Raw genomic sequence first — 13,573 nt, forward strand, 5'->3', positions numbered from 1 at the left:
AAACTGACGTTTCTATTCTTTTTTTTTATTAAAAAGTTTTACAATACATTTTATCTTTAACAAAAAAAAAACCTCCCAACCCCCTCCCCTCCCACCCTCTTCCCCCTCCCCAACCCCTCCCTCCCTTTCCCCTCCCCCCCCACTTCCCAGAGCAAAATACAGGGTATAAAAATACAAACAATCATAATCTAATTTACGCAAACAATCCTAAACTATTTAAACTATCGCACTTTAACTCATATAGATAAACTCCAAACATATATATATATATATCATATCAATGATTATTCAAATACAAAATAATACTTTTCAATCTAATACCCAATAAAAACAATCACAGATAAAACAATTTATATCAATCTTCTAACACTATTCTTCTTTCCAACTGGGCTTTAAATTCATATTATCCTAATATATTATACAACTTAAAATACCATAGATTACTTTCCAAACTTAAATTTTTTTATATAATCACATCGTTCTTATATTTTCTATTACCTATTCCAGTATTACCCCTAAAAATATTACAAATTAGCTTCAATCACAGATAAAACAATTTATATCAATTTTATAAAACTATTCTTCTATCCAACTAGGCTTTAAATTCATACTAAGACCAGGTTTATACAACCTTCCCTTCTCCTAATATATTATACAACTTAAAATACCATACATTACCTTCCAAACTTAAAATTTTTTATATAATCACATCATTCTTATATTTTCTATTACCTATTTCATTATTACCCATAAAAAAATTACAAGTTAATTTCATCTATAATTTTTCCCAAAATTGCACCTAAGCATATCACAAAATACATACCTAACACACAATATCCACCTTCTTATCACACCGTAACTATACATACCATCCAAATAACAAATCATAACCTACAGAATATCAGTAAGCACTACTACAAATCTTCCCAATTAAATTTTCATAATCATCTTAAAACTAAAGCAACATAAAATATTACATACCGTAATTATTTTATAAGGGTGAAAAATATATCCCCAAATATTTAGTCCTTCTAGCAATTCCAATTCCCATAGTCCTTATTACATTATTATCTCCTGCAGTTATGCAACTAAATCTTCAGGCTTGATTCATTCGTTCAGAAGCAGCACGCCTCTTCCAATTTCTGGCCTTCTCCAGTGGTACTGAAATTTGACCCACTCCTGTAGCTTTCACATCTGTCTGCATTAACCCTTCAGCATCTTGTAGATTCTCTCTGGAACGTTGAGACTCTCTCTCACCTTTTTTCTTTGTAGATTCCAAAAATGGTATGGGGACTGCTTTTAAAACATTACTATAGAAATCACGTGCCTGAGTCACCGTGGTAAAACAATGCCTCGTACCTTCATAGGTCACCACCATACCCACTGGTATCTGCCATCTAAACTTGATATCACATCGTCTCAATTCTTGTGTCAAAAAAGCAAATTCCTTCCTTTTTCTTAAAATTCTTGCAGGGATCTCTTTTAAAATCAGAACTTTTTGCTCAGCAATTACAAAATCAATATTGTAGGAGGCCTGGATAACTTCATTTCTAATCATTCTCTTTGAAAAATAAACTACCACATCTCTGGGTAATTTCCTTTGTCTTGCAATCCACGAATTAACACGGAAGATTTTATCTATATCTTCCATTATTTCGTCTGCTGGTCGCCCCAACACCCCTTCCAAAGCCTCAGAAACCATTTTCTTCAAATTTTCCTCAGGATTTTCTTTTAGGCCTCTAATCCTTAAAGCAAACTCCATCTGATAATACTGTGTCGAAATCAAATCATAATCAATTTTCTCTACCACATTTTCAGTTTCTGTCATTTTGGCTTCCAGTCTAATATCATTTTGAGCAAGATCTTCCACTCTTTCATCCAAATTCTCAATACATTTAACCATGCTTTGCATTGCAGATGTGATGTCTGCTCTCATTTCTGTTAATTTCTCTGTAAACTTCTCCTCCAACTTTTTCTCCATTATCTCAACGAATTGTTGCATTTGCTTTTCCATAGTCTCTTGCAGCAGATTCTGCAAATCTTTTACTGTAAAAGCTGATGCAGATACGGGTGCAGGGGACAATAAAGTTTTCAGCGAAGACTGCTGCACCAAAGCAGGAACTTTAGAAGATATAGCCGCCATTTTCACCCACTATTGTTAGCTACGCACTTTCACTTACGAGCTCAGCAAAGTCCATTGAGTTAAAGATCAAAACACCATCTTCACCGAAATCTCCTGCATCGCTCTGCCTGCGTCCTCGTTCTCAATAGCTCTTCCTTGCTAGCAGGGATGGTTGCGAACGCCCTGTTCTGGTCCAAAAAACCCGGAGCAGAGGCGCCTCACAGTCCGGAGTATGCCCAGGCTTCGGGGGGGCTCAATCCTTCAGCCGCCAAAACTCTGAGTTCTGGCGGCCCCGGAGAGCTCTACCCCTACTTGGGCGCTCACCCCCTCCTCTTCTCCCGAGGTGGGAGCTTCGGAGCCGCCAAAACAGCTGTTTGGCGCTGTTTTTGGTGGCTCTACGGAGCCGCGAGGCTGACAGCCAAAGAATGGCTGCCTCCGGCGACGCCTTGCCATCCGGAAGTTGAACTGACGTTTCTATTCTGATCACCAATATTTCCACACAAACTAAGCAGGCATACATTTCTGTATGCATAAACTTTTATAGCTGATCCTTGCTTAACAGTATGTTCAGTGATTGTTCAAACGTACAGTGCTCTGAGCAAGTGATACTTAAACCAGTGCTTATACTTATGTCAGTCACATCCCATGGTCACCAGATCACCATTTGTGATGTTCTTTACTGGCTTCCTATAAGCAAAGCCAAAGGGGAAGCTGGCAGGAAGTAGCAGATGGCAATCACATGGTGTCCTTAACAACCTGCAGTGATTTGCTTAACAATGGCAACTGGAAGTGCTGGATTTATGACATCCTGCTTTATGACCACAGCACCTAGCTACAGAAATTCTGATCCCAAGTTCTGCTGTTACCTGAGGACTACCATTATATAATCATAGCTCTGATACTGTTGGTTTTCAAATGGTACAGAAGGATAGACTCACCACAATTGTTTCTACAATCTTTCCTTTTTCTGCCAATGGGCCATAAACAGTATTCATGGCATTCAAAAAGTTGATAAATATATCAATGCCCTGCAAGTTACAAAAGTCAGAATGTTAGTCAGAAAGTTTAAAAGGATCAAAGTATGCTTTCTATAATTATATATGAGGTTGAAGCTGGTACAGATTTTTGCTTTCTGCTATGGTAGAATCTCTTTCTGGACAACCAAAGTCACAGAGAAACTGCTTATATGCATTGCTTTGAAAACTGGAGAACAACATGAGTTTGCAGTATGGTCTAAAAAGACTCCAAGACTGTTTTAAGTCCTTCCTTCCTTCCTTCCTTCCTTCCTTCCTTCCTTCCTTCCTTCCTTCCTTCCTTCCTTCCTTCCTTCCTTCCTTCCTTCCTTCCTTCCTTCCTTGGTTTTACTTACACACAGTCATAGTTATAAAAATAACTTAAGACTTACAACAGTTGGGAAGCTTGATACTCTTAAGAAAAAAACAATACCAAAATAACATCAGGGAGTACATGCTGTTTTTACATGCTTATTGTTCCTGATTGGCTGGATAGTCATTTTTGAGGTGGATAGGTAGAAATGGGTGCTTATCCTGGGAGAAAAACCCACGTAGGCAATCCTTAATTTGGATATGCACACAGAACCTGATGGGAAAGTGATGGGAATATAGGGAAAGAGAGAAAGAAAATGAACGCATCACAGCTAGCTAGACATCGCTCCTTTGCACATTCAGATAATCCTCAACTTATGACCATCATTTAATGACCATTCAAAGTTATGAAGTGTTAAAAAAAAGTGACTCATGACAGGTTATCACGCTAATAACCATCACAGCATCCCCGAGGTCACATGTTCAAAATTCAATTGGTGGAGCCTTGGTGGAGCAGTGGGCTAATGCCTCCTTAAGTAACACCAGCTGCCTGCAATTAGTGCAGGTTCGCATCCCACCAGGCTCAAGTTTGACTCAGCCTTCCATCCTTCCGAGGTAGGTAAAATGAGGACCCAGATTGTTGGGGGCAATAAGCTGACTTTGTAATAATGCCGCTTGGGGGGGGGAGCGAAAGCCCTAATAAGCAGGCATATACATAGAATGAAGCCTATTGCTGAGCACATTGGTTTGTGCTTAAATTGTAAGCCGCCCTGAGTCTTCGGAGAAGGGCGGGATATAAATGGGATTAAAAATGAAAAAAAAATGTTTGGCAACTAGCTTGTATTTACAATGGTTGCAGCACCTTGAAATCATGTGATCACCATTTATGACCTTCCCAGGGACTTTAACAAGCAAAGTCAGTGAGGGAAGCTGGTTCTGCCTAAAAATTGTGTGATTCACTTAGTGACCATGGTGATTTGCTTAATATCTGTAGCAAAAAAGATTATAAAATTGGGCTTGGCTCACTTTACAACTGCATCACTTAGTGATGGAAGGTCCAGGCAGGCATGATTGTAAGTCAAGGACTAGCTGTATAGTAAATATGAATGCAATCAAGTGATAACTCCTACAGAAGATATTGTTTGGGTACTAAAAATGGAATTACCCAAGGAGATCATATAGAGCAGTAAGGGCAGTATTACCCAGAAGGCAGCATGGATGCTTTGTGAGCAGAAGAAAATTTGGAGGACCTAAAAGCCAGTAAAGCCAATAAGATGATTTACTTTCATCTTCCTTTCATCTTAAATAATAGCTTTCTGTTGAATAAAAATATCTTCTTTTCAGAGTTGGCATAGTAAAATGAAATAGACGATCCAAGACAGTATTTATTTCCAAAATTGCTGCATAAATGAAGTTCATCTCTCTCTAGAAGAGTAGTTCATTTTCAAAATCTTTTGTTGCATTATTCTCAACAGAAATCCAAGAAAAAACATTGTAAAATTGCATTCAGTTCCTCAAATTCTGCCAAGCAGCAGATTTATAAAATCCTTCAGAAAAAGAAACATGCATGCATTTTGTGGAACATGTGCCTCAGATTTCTTAATATATCATAGTGGTTTCCAGTTGTGCACCTGCCAATATGTTAAAAAAACAGGGACACTGTTTATTCCCTATACAACTTACTCATTTATTTTGTTTCTCTCTCCCAGCATAATTTTTTTCTCAAGTCATATGGCATAAATTTAAGAAAACAATACATTAATAACCAGGGCCAAATCAGTATTTGTCCTAAATATCTGGTTGAGTGAACAAATAATACTTATTCTTGTCTCAGAGATTAAGCCATGCATTTCTAACCACACTTGAATGTTACAATAAAAGTGCCTAGTAAAGCAATAAGTCTTTAAAAAAAAAACTGTTCTTTTTTGCAAATGCCCTCCTTAAAGCAGAGAGGCTGCATTTGTACTTCCACATTTTCAAAGCACTTCTTCCAAATTGAATCCGAAGCATTGCCTAGTTCTATTATAAAGCAGAATATTATTTAGTTTTATAAAAGGCCTAGTTTGGAGCAAGACACTTTTGAGAAATACAACCTGACTGCTTTTAACATTAAAACCATTAACATCCAACCAATCTCTGAAGTGCAATGCCCTTTCCAGCTGCTAGTGACCAATAGTATAGATTAGATTCTACTACCTAGATTCTACTACTGTAGTATGGTAACATTAAATCTTCTCTGCAAGTTCTCCTGATTTTTGTAATTGGTTTTGGCACTAGATGGGGCCAAAGATGGGACATTGCTGCCTTCATGGATTGTTCCCATTCCTGCTGTTAGTGGGATACACTATTCTCACACTAAGCAGCCGATCATAGATTTTCTTAGAGTGCCTTCCTTTGGGAAGGATAACTGTCTTGACTGGACTGAAATGTTTGGCAGATATAATGACGCAGAGATGTATAGGACAAATGTAGAAAGTCAAAAGAATTAAAATCCTGAATGCTGGTGAGCCGACAATTTTCCAGCGTACTGACAAAGCAGTGAACACAGAATAAAATTCTTCTTGTGGTAGTAATGGTATTATTACAATATTACCACCATCATCTTTACAGCACAATTCATCATTTCCTGTGAATTATACAGACAAAATGTTTTCAGACAGTGAAATATCTAAGATATATCAATGTGGATATACAAAAGCCAGTTAACTCATCCATTCCAATGAAAAAGAGAGCGTAGGTGCTATCCCAAAGCAAAGTTCAGGTGATTGGAAAATAGCCCTCCTGAATACAAAAGGCAATTTTGAGATAGGATTATGGTTTTCAAGGTTTGGTTATTGTTCATTTTTTGGATATGCCCATAATAAAGCAGTCACATATTCCAATGATATTGGAAAAGTGTCTCCCTGACTCAGAATTCAGTTCAGAGAACTGTGCATCCTTTATCCTAGATAACACTTCTCCATTTTTTGTCCTGTACAGTGGAGTTTGGAAGCCTCTACAGACAAAAAGGTGATGGAAATCTTACAGCTTCAACTGCCATGCATGCCATTTAGCACAACAAATGTGGCATAAAAGTAAAGGTAAAGTTTCCCCCGCACATGCGTGCTAGTCGTTTCCGACTCTAGGGGCCGGTGCTCATCTCCGTTTCAAAGCCGAAGAGCCAGCGCTTGTCCGAGGACATCTCCGTGGTCATGTGGCCGGCATAACTAGACGCCAAAGGCGCACGGAACGCTGTTACCTTCCCACCGTAGTGGTCCCTATTTTTCTACTTGCATTTTTACGTGCTTTCGAACTGCTAGGTTGGCAGAAGCTGGGACGAGTAACAGGCGCTCACTCTGTTACGCGGTACTCGGGATTCGACCCGCCAAACTGCCGACCTTCCGATCGACAAGCTCAGCGTCCTAACCCACTGAGCCACCGCGTCCCTGAAATGTGGCATACAACCTCCTTATTTTGATCCACAATTATCTGAAAGATCTCTATGATTACTTTTAAAAGGCATCAAAAGAAAATAAATTTTAATTTCTTGTAGAAATTTGCTGACGAGGAAAGAAGAATTTTAGGAATTTTTGTGGACTGGTCAAAAACAACTTTTGCTTTAGCCCAAGTTAACTGTCATTGTTTGGACATATATCTGCTCCTATAGTATCAAGCACTGTTGCAGCTTCAGTAAAAGAGCCTTGGTGGAGCAGTGGGCTAATGCCTCCTTAAGTAACACCAGCTGCCTGCAATTAGTGCACGTTCGCATCCCACCAGGCTCAAGGTTGACTCAGCCTTCCATCCTTCCGAGGTAGGTAAAATGAGGACCCAGATTGTTGGAGGCAATAAGCTGACTTTGTAATAATGCCGCTTGGGGGGGCGCCCCGAAAGCCCTAATAAGCAGGCATATACATAGAATGAAGGCTATTGCTAAGCACATTTGATTTGTGCTTAGATTGTAAGCCGCCCTGAGTCTTCGGAGAAGGGCGGGATATAAATGGGATTAAAATAATAATAATAATAATAAAGTTACTACCGTCTTGTTCTGTGGAGCTATCTCATTAAGGTTTGAGACACAGAATTCCTTACTTGGGAGGTAGAGAATGAAGCAAAATTAATGTCCACTAGGTTCTTATTTCTGCCTTTGACGTATTGCTAGATATAACTTCATAGATGTATTTAATTACGTATTTACAAATTACTTTTAATTCAATATTAAGAATGATATTGGGAACACACACGACCTAGTGGAAGAAAACGAAGGTGACATCATGGAATACTGCAGGAAGTATGGAAGAATGGCTAGTGTGGCTCAAATCGTTTTTTCCCCAACTTCAAAATTTTATCTCTTGTATAATTATACATCAAAGAGAGCAAAAGTGTTATCCTTGATAAGTGCACAGGCAGTGCAAACAATTAAAAACCCAAGATGGCAATCCCCACTGAAGTCTGACCTGATATTGAACAGAATGTAAAATCTTAACTGATTCTGCCACCAGTCTTGGTACTCTAAAAATCAGTTGAATAACACCAGATTGGGAATCCATATTTCCATGTTGCTGTTTGGCAAGACCTCACTAATGACTAATGTCGTATTTCACTGACCACACGACATTCCCTTTGTTGTATTAATGTCAACAGGTTAGTTGCAAATTACTGCAAAATCTCACCCAACTTGAATTAATCAGTTTACTGGAAGGAAGAAAGAAGCAAGCTTTCTTCCTTCCTGTTGCAGAACCAATGCAGACTGCTCACTTTCTGCTGCCATTATCACCAGGAAAGCTGGAATCTGCTTCACAAGAGGTAGTTGATCCCCCGACTTGGCTAAGGAGAATAGCTGTCAAAAATCCAACAGATGCAGCTTTGCAGCTATAAGTAGGTACAGGCTGACACTGGGCTAGGTAATCAGTGCAAGTTTCCAGTAGTTAATATTTTTCCCACAGTCCTATTGTTACTTTTACTATACTAATGAGGAGAGATATAAATGTACAGTAGTGATTCCACCTGAATCATGATATCAGGCTCCTGTTGTGAACTAGGTAAATTTTGTCAGTCTAGAAGGGATGCAAATTATATAGCTTGCATCATTTGTACAACGATGTCATGACATGTGTGATGTTAACTTGCACCACGTTGCCATTTCCCAGAGTAGCCATCCATTGGGAGAGGATTTTTTTTTAATACCTTTTCTCCGTTATCTATCTGGATATCAGGGGAATATACTGGTGGAATATATTCCCTGCTGTCCTGTTTGCTGGTGTGTTTTTCTTGATTATTTTTTCCTTCTTTCTGGAGTGGGGAAACCTTTGATGTCATTTTACGAAAGAAGGACCACACTTCTATCCTAGAACAATGGGGGAAGGGGATGAGCAACATGAATTAATGCACTTTTGTCTCTTACAGTACATAACACCAATTCATTTGTAATTCAATACATCAAGTATGATAGAAAGATCCTAACAGCTTTTTTGCAGATGCTTCCTCAGGATTTGAGATTGTGGGTATGTCACTATCTCCAATTGTGTTGGGATGCATCTCCATAGAGACAACTCTTTCCTCATGACTGGGGACTGTCAAAGGGAGCAGCCACAGCTAAAAAAAGTGTATATGAACAGACAGTTTTAGCTCCTATGACTGCTATTGCACTTATCTCCTTTTACACACTGCTCTGGAATATAGAAGCCATAAAAAAATTGTACTTACATTTTGTGTATCTTTCAGTGCCTTGTCTTTCCAAAGCAACCAATCAACAAACAGACCTAATAAATAAATACTTATGCATGATCAACAAATAGCTGTAAAAAGGTAATGTAATAAATCAAGGGAATAAATTATTCCCTTTATTAAGAAAATGGATAAATAAAAAATACATACATACATATACAAATTCAAGCATTCTAACCAATCAATAATAAATATGTAATAACATATTGAAAAGAAGTGATTCAAAAGCTCACAAATCCAACTGGCCCAGAAGACTATCAAAGGGCCTCTCTGACCTTGCTTGTGCCAGATGATTTCATAATGGGGACCTTATCATAATGGTGACTCAGCAGAAAACAGGTCACAATAGCCTTACCAAGCTGATTCAACTTTAGGCACTTACTCTGTTTAGCCCCAAAGTTTGTTGTTGTTGTTGTTGCTTTCTACAGTTTTTTATTTTAAAAAAAATCCATGTTTAGGGTGCTGTATTATGACTTTTTGTTATGTCTCCCTCTTCTCTATGTTCCACCATCTCTAGTGCATACTATGATCCATTTTATTTGTATTGGGTAGAACTGACTTCACGTTGGGTGGCCAGAATTGGACATCACACTTTTATATTAACTTGGATAAACTAAAACATGTCCAAAGAAGGGCCCAGAAGATGACCAGAGGCCTGCAAACTGTGTCCTATGAAGAAAATGTGAAGAAATTAAAATAGTCTTGCCTTGAGAAGATTGAGAGGAGGTTCATCAAGTACTTATAAAGTATCTGAAGTTTGTTACACAAAACAGCAACATTTCTTGGACTAACTGGCTTAAATTACAGAAAGGTAGAGTCCACTTCAACTGGAACACTAACAGTAACGGAGTTCAACGTTGGAACCAAGTGTCCAGTCTGATTTAGGATTCTTTGTTTTTCTGCCTGTTTGCTTATATTGCAATTTTGAATTTTCAGTTTGGATGGAATTAGAAATTAGGTTTTGGCTGCAACTGTAATATCAGGATGAATTTCTATGAATTATTATGTAGTTGTTTATTAATAATTTTATTTATTTACTAAGCATCCCCTCTTTGGATACATTCAAGCATGCATCTGGTGTATATGTTTTACATTGGAAACGTGCACTGAGTAAGAAATTGGATTTGATGGCCTAAATGCTCTCTTCTGGTTTTATGATTCTATGAAAAGGCACATCCACTGATTAACCCTAAAAAAGAAATGTGAACTGAACTCTTCATTTTTTTTCAGCTGAGGTTCTGTTAAAGAAAACCAGTACTACTTTTGTTTTTAGCCCAGATGCTGGTGGGTGTATCATATTAAATAGAAAGGGAAGATATATGTCCCTGTTGAAGATATTATTTCCTTTTCCTTCTCTCGGTGCTCTAAAAAATGTTCGCTAATGGCCTTTTATAGCCAGAGAAATGGCGACTTAGAAAAAGTCATTTGGTGACCTTTGAAAGCTCTCTTTTGTGTCATTTATTTTAGGTCAGGCAAAGCATACGGTCTCCAAACAATCTCCCAGCTGCTCAGTCTACATCTAAATATGCCTTTTAAAGAGCTATCCTTAAGACTGTTGCGGGAGGAAGAAATCAGATGCAGCACTTCTTTCTTAGATGAATGACACAAACAAAACTAGGCAACCTTGGCTCTTTTACAGTCATGGCATAGCATAGCTGACTCAGGAATTCTGGGAGTTGAAGTCCATGAGTCATAAAAAAGCCGAGGTTGCCTACCCCTGCTCTAGCTGAACAAGTGACTGAGCTTTGTGTAATATCTCATGTTGTGCTACTTATCTCACTTGTGTACTTTAATTGCTTTTCCAGAAAACCAACATTCCTACCTTCCAATGTGAACCCAGCTTATAAAATACTTAGGGGTGATCTGGACTTGTTGTTTTCATTCGTGGCCACTGAATATACTATGCAATTTCTTTGATATTAGTAATATGATATAATAATGGTATTATTGCACATTGCTTTTGTTTAACATTGGGGAACTTTATTGCAGAAGAACCTGCAGCCTGAGCATGAATATACCAAAGCTATGTGGGGATATGTGTAAAAATCAATATTTTAATATTTTCCCCTTTGTGTACCTTCCTGGCTTTTTCTTAAATTTGCACTTGATCAGATATTTTTCTAGACCCCAAGGTACATGTGTGGCCAGTTACTGCAATCCACAGCAATTCTGTCTTGCAATGTTTTCTACTACTATAAATTGTATACCTTCTTTGATATAAATACAACAGCATACTAAATCTTGTTCTTTTTTTAAAGTCTGCGTCTAGTAATCATTATGTTCCACTATTTCAATTTATCCCACCAAGCTTATTATAGAAAGTCTCTATGTACCCTTTTGCAACTAAACACTCAAATATCTCATCTTGACTCCAAGATAATTTGTGGCTCAGTGGGTTAGGACGCTGAGCTTGTCGATCAGAAGGTCGGCAGTTTGGCGGGTCGAATCCTGAGTGCCACGTAACAGAGTGAGCGCCTGTTACTCGTCCCAGCTTCTGCCAACCTAGCAGTTCGAAAGCACATAAAAATGCAAGTAGAAAAATAGGGACCACTATGGTGGCAAGGTAACAGCGTTCCGTGCGCCTTTGGCATCTAGTCATGCCGGCCACATGACCACGGAGATGTCCTCGGACAAACGCTGGCTCTTCGGCTTTGAAACGGAGATGAGCACCGGCCCCTAGAGTCGGAAACGACTAGCACACATGTGCGGGGGAACCTTTACCTTTATCTTAAAAGTTGTCCATTTCCAGAAGTGTATCCTTGATATGAGAATGTGAGTTCATAGACCTTTTCCAAAGACCTTTTCCCTGAAACTTCATTGTTACACTTGAAATGATGTCCTTCTCCCTTAAGACCTTTCTTCTCCCAAACAGCTGGTATCTTGGGAATGGGATGAAACAGCCTGACCCAGCGAGTTCTATTTGCACACATCTTTGCTCTAATTCAGTTACCTTTGTTTCAGTGGAGCAAACTGGTTTCTTCAGAATTTAGACCTCATTGCCCCAAGCAGAAATCCACATTGCAATTAATTGAAAATCACCCAGTCCTCAGTTTTTTGTCATGCTAATTAGTACTGGCAATGTCGTACAAATTATTACTAGCAACTTGGATTGTTTCTTTAAATACTCCTTGCTCTCAAAGCCATATGTTACCATTTTGCAGCATTTGGATCTCTACGTTCCTCACATGGTTATTAAATTTACTTTGGAGCTATTATCTCTGGAGGTGGGAGGCCAGCGTGGTTCTCTCTCACTCCTCTTTTGTTGCTAAATGTCTGTGGTCCTATTTGCTCTTTAGTACAATTGCTCTGATTGGGAGCTTCCATCTGCCTCTCTTCTTTTTTGAAAGAGTGCTGGCTAGGAACAGACTGGATAACTTCATAAATTGATTGTATTAACTATTATGACATTTCTTATCTACAGTATGTAATTTAGGTAAATGCTCTTGGGAGCATATTTTCAATAGAACTTGGTTATGATTTTGTAAGCTAAGTTGCATCCAACTTTTTTCTTTCTGGAAGCCATGATTTGTATGTCCACAAGGTGGCACAATTCTATTTGATATAGAAAGGGTTCTTCTTTCAAAGGAGCCAATACATAGAAACAGCTGCGTTCATGTGCCAGAACAAAAAGACTACAAACCCCAGAGAGTAGGTAGAATATGCAAAAAAGAGTTAATACCGGCTTTTTAATCTGTTGTAAGCAGGAAAAATACCCCCTGCATTTTATCCAATGGGAGACTTTTTTCTTTTCCTCTTAGAAACTTGATTTTAGCCAATTATTATAATCTGAAAGATATGCATCATTAATCCAGCAGGTAGCGCTGTTAGCCTAAAATTGCTGAAATGAAAGAAATAAGACACAAGAGGGGAAAAAAGGGAGACCTCAGCATAAGATGTTCATTTCTTTAATTCACAAGACAAATTGTGCTCTTTTCTCTATTTGAAAAAGTTTTTTTTTTAAATAAACAATTAGACGTTTCCTCTCTTGAGCCTTATCATTAATTGCAAAGAACGCTTTGCCAGCCTGACCAGCATTCTGTTGCTTCAGTGGAAATTCTACAAGCAGGCCAGGAGGACAATATAAAAGTTGCACTCATGTTCCTCAGTCATCCATTCATTATCATGCCTAACAGCCACTGATAATTTCATTGTTCGAGACAGAGGTAGGCAATCTGCAAACTTCAATTCCCAGAATTCCTGAGTCAACGTGGCTGGCTCAGGAATTCTGCAAGTCCATGTCTGCACGTGGTAAAGTTGCAATAGTTGCCCACCCTTCATCCAAGATCTGCCTCCTATCTTCCAAGCTGGTGTCTTGTTGCAGTGAATTCTGTAAGTGAATCATGCCCCCTCCCCCAACCAACTTCCTTTCACTTGGATCTGAATCTTCATTTCTCACTTCCAAAGATGAAGTTGGAGTCCATCT

At 38.5% G+C, this 13,573-nt stretch overlaps 1 long non-coding RNA gene across 1 annotated transcript in view; it reads left to right on the forward strand.

The window, feature by feature from the left end:
* Nucleotides 1-9,810, forward strand: part of LOC310633955 — a 32,778-nt gene extending 22,968 nt beyond the window's left edge. Inside the window, exon 3 of the long non-coding RNA XR_014491124.1 lies at nucleotides 9,703-9,810. This is a non-coding gene — a long non-coding RNA (uncharacterized lncRNA). The remainder of the gene's footprint in view (nucleotides 1-9,702) is intronic.
* The last annotated feature ends 3,763 nt before the right edge of the window (nucleotides 9,811-13,573 follow it).

Source organism: Vipera ursinii (genome assembly GCF_947247035.1).
Source record: "Vipera ursinii genome assembly, chromosome: 2".
Taxonomy (NCBI): domain Eukaryota; kingdom Metazoa; phylum Chordata; class Lepidosauria; order Squamata; family Viperidae; genus Vipera; species Vipera ursinii.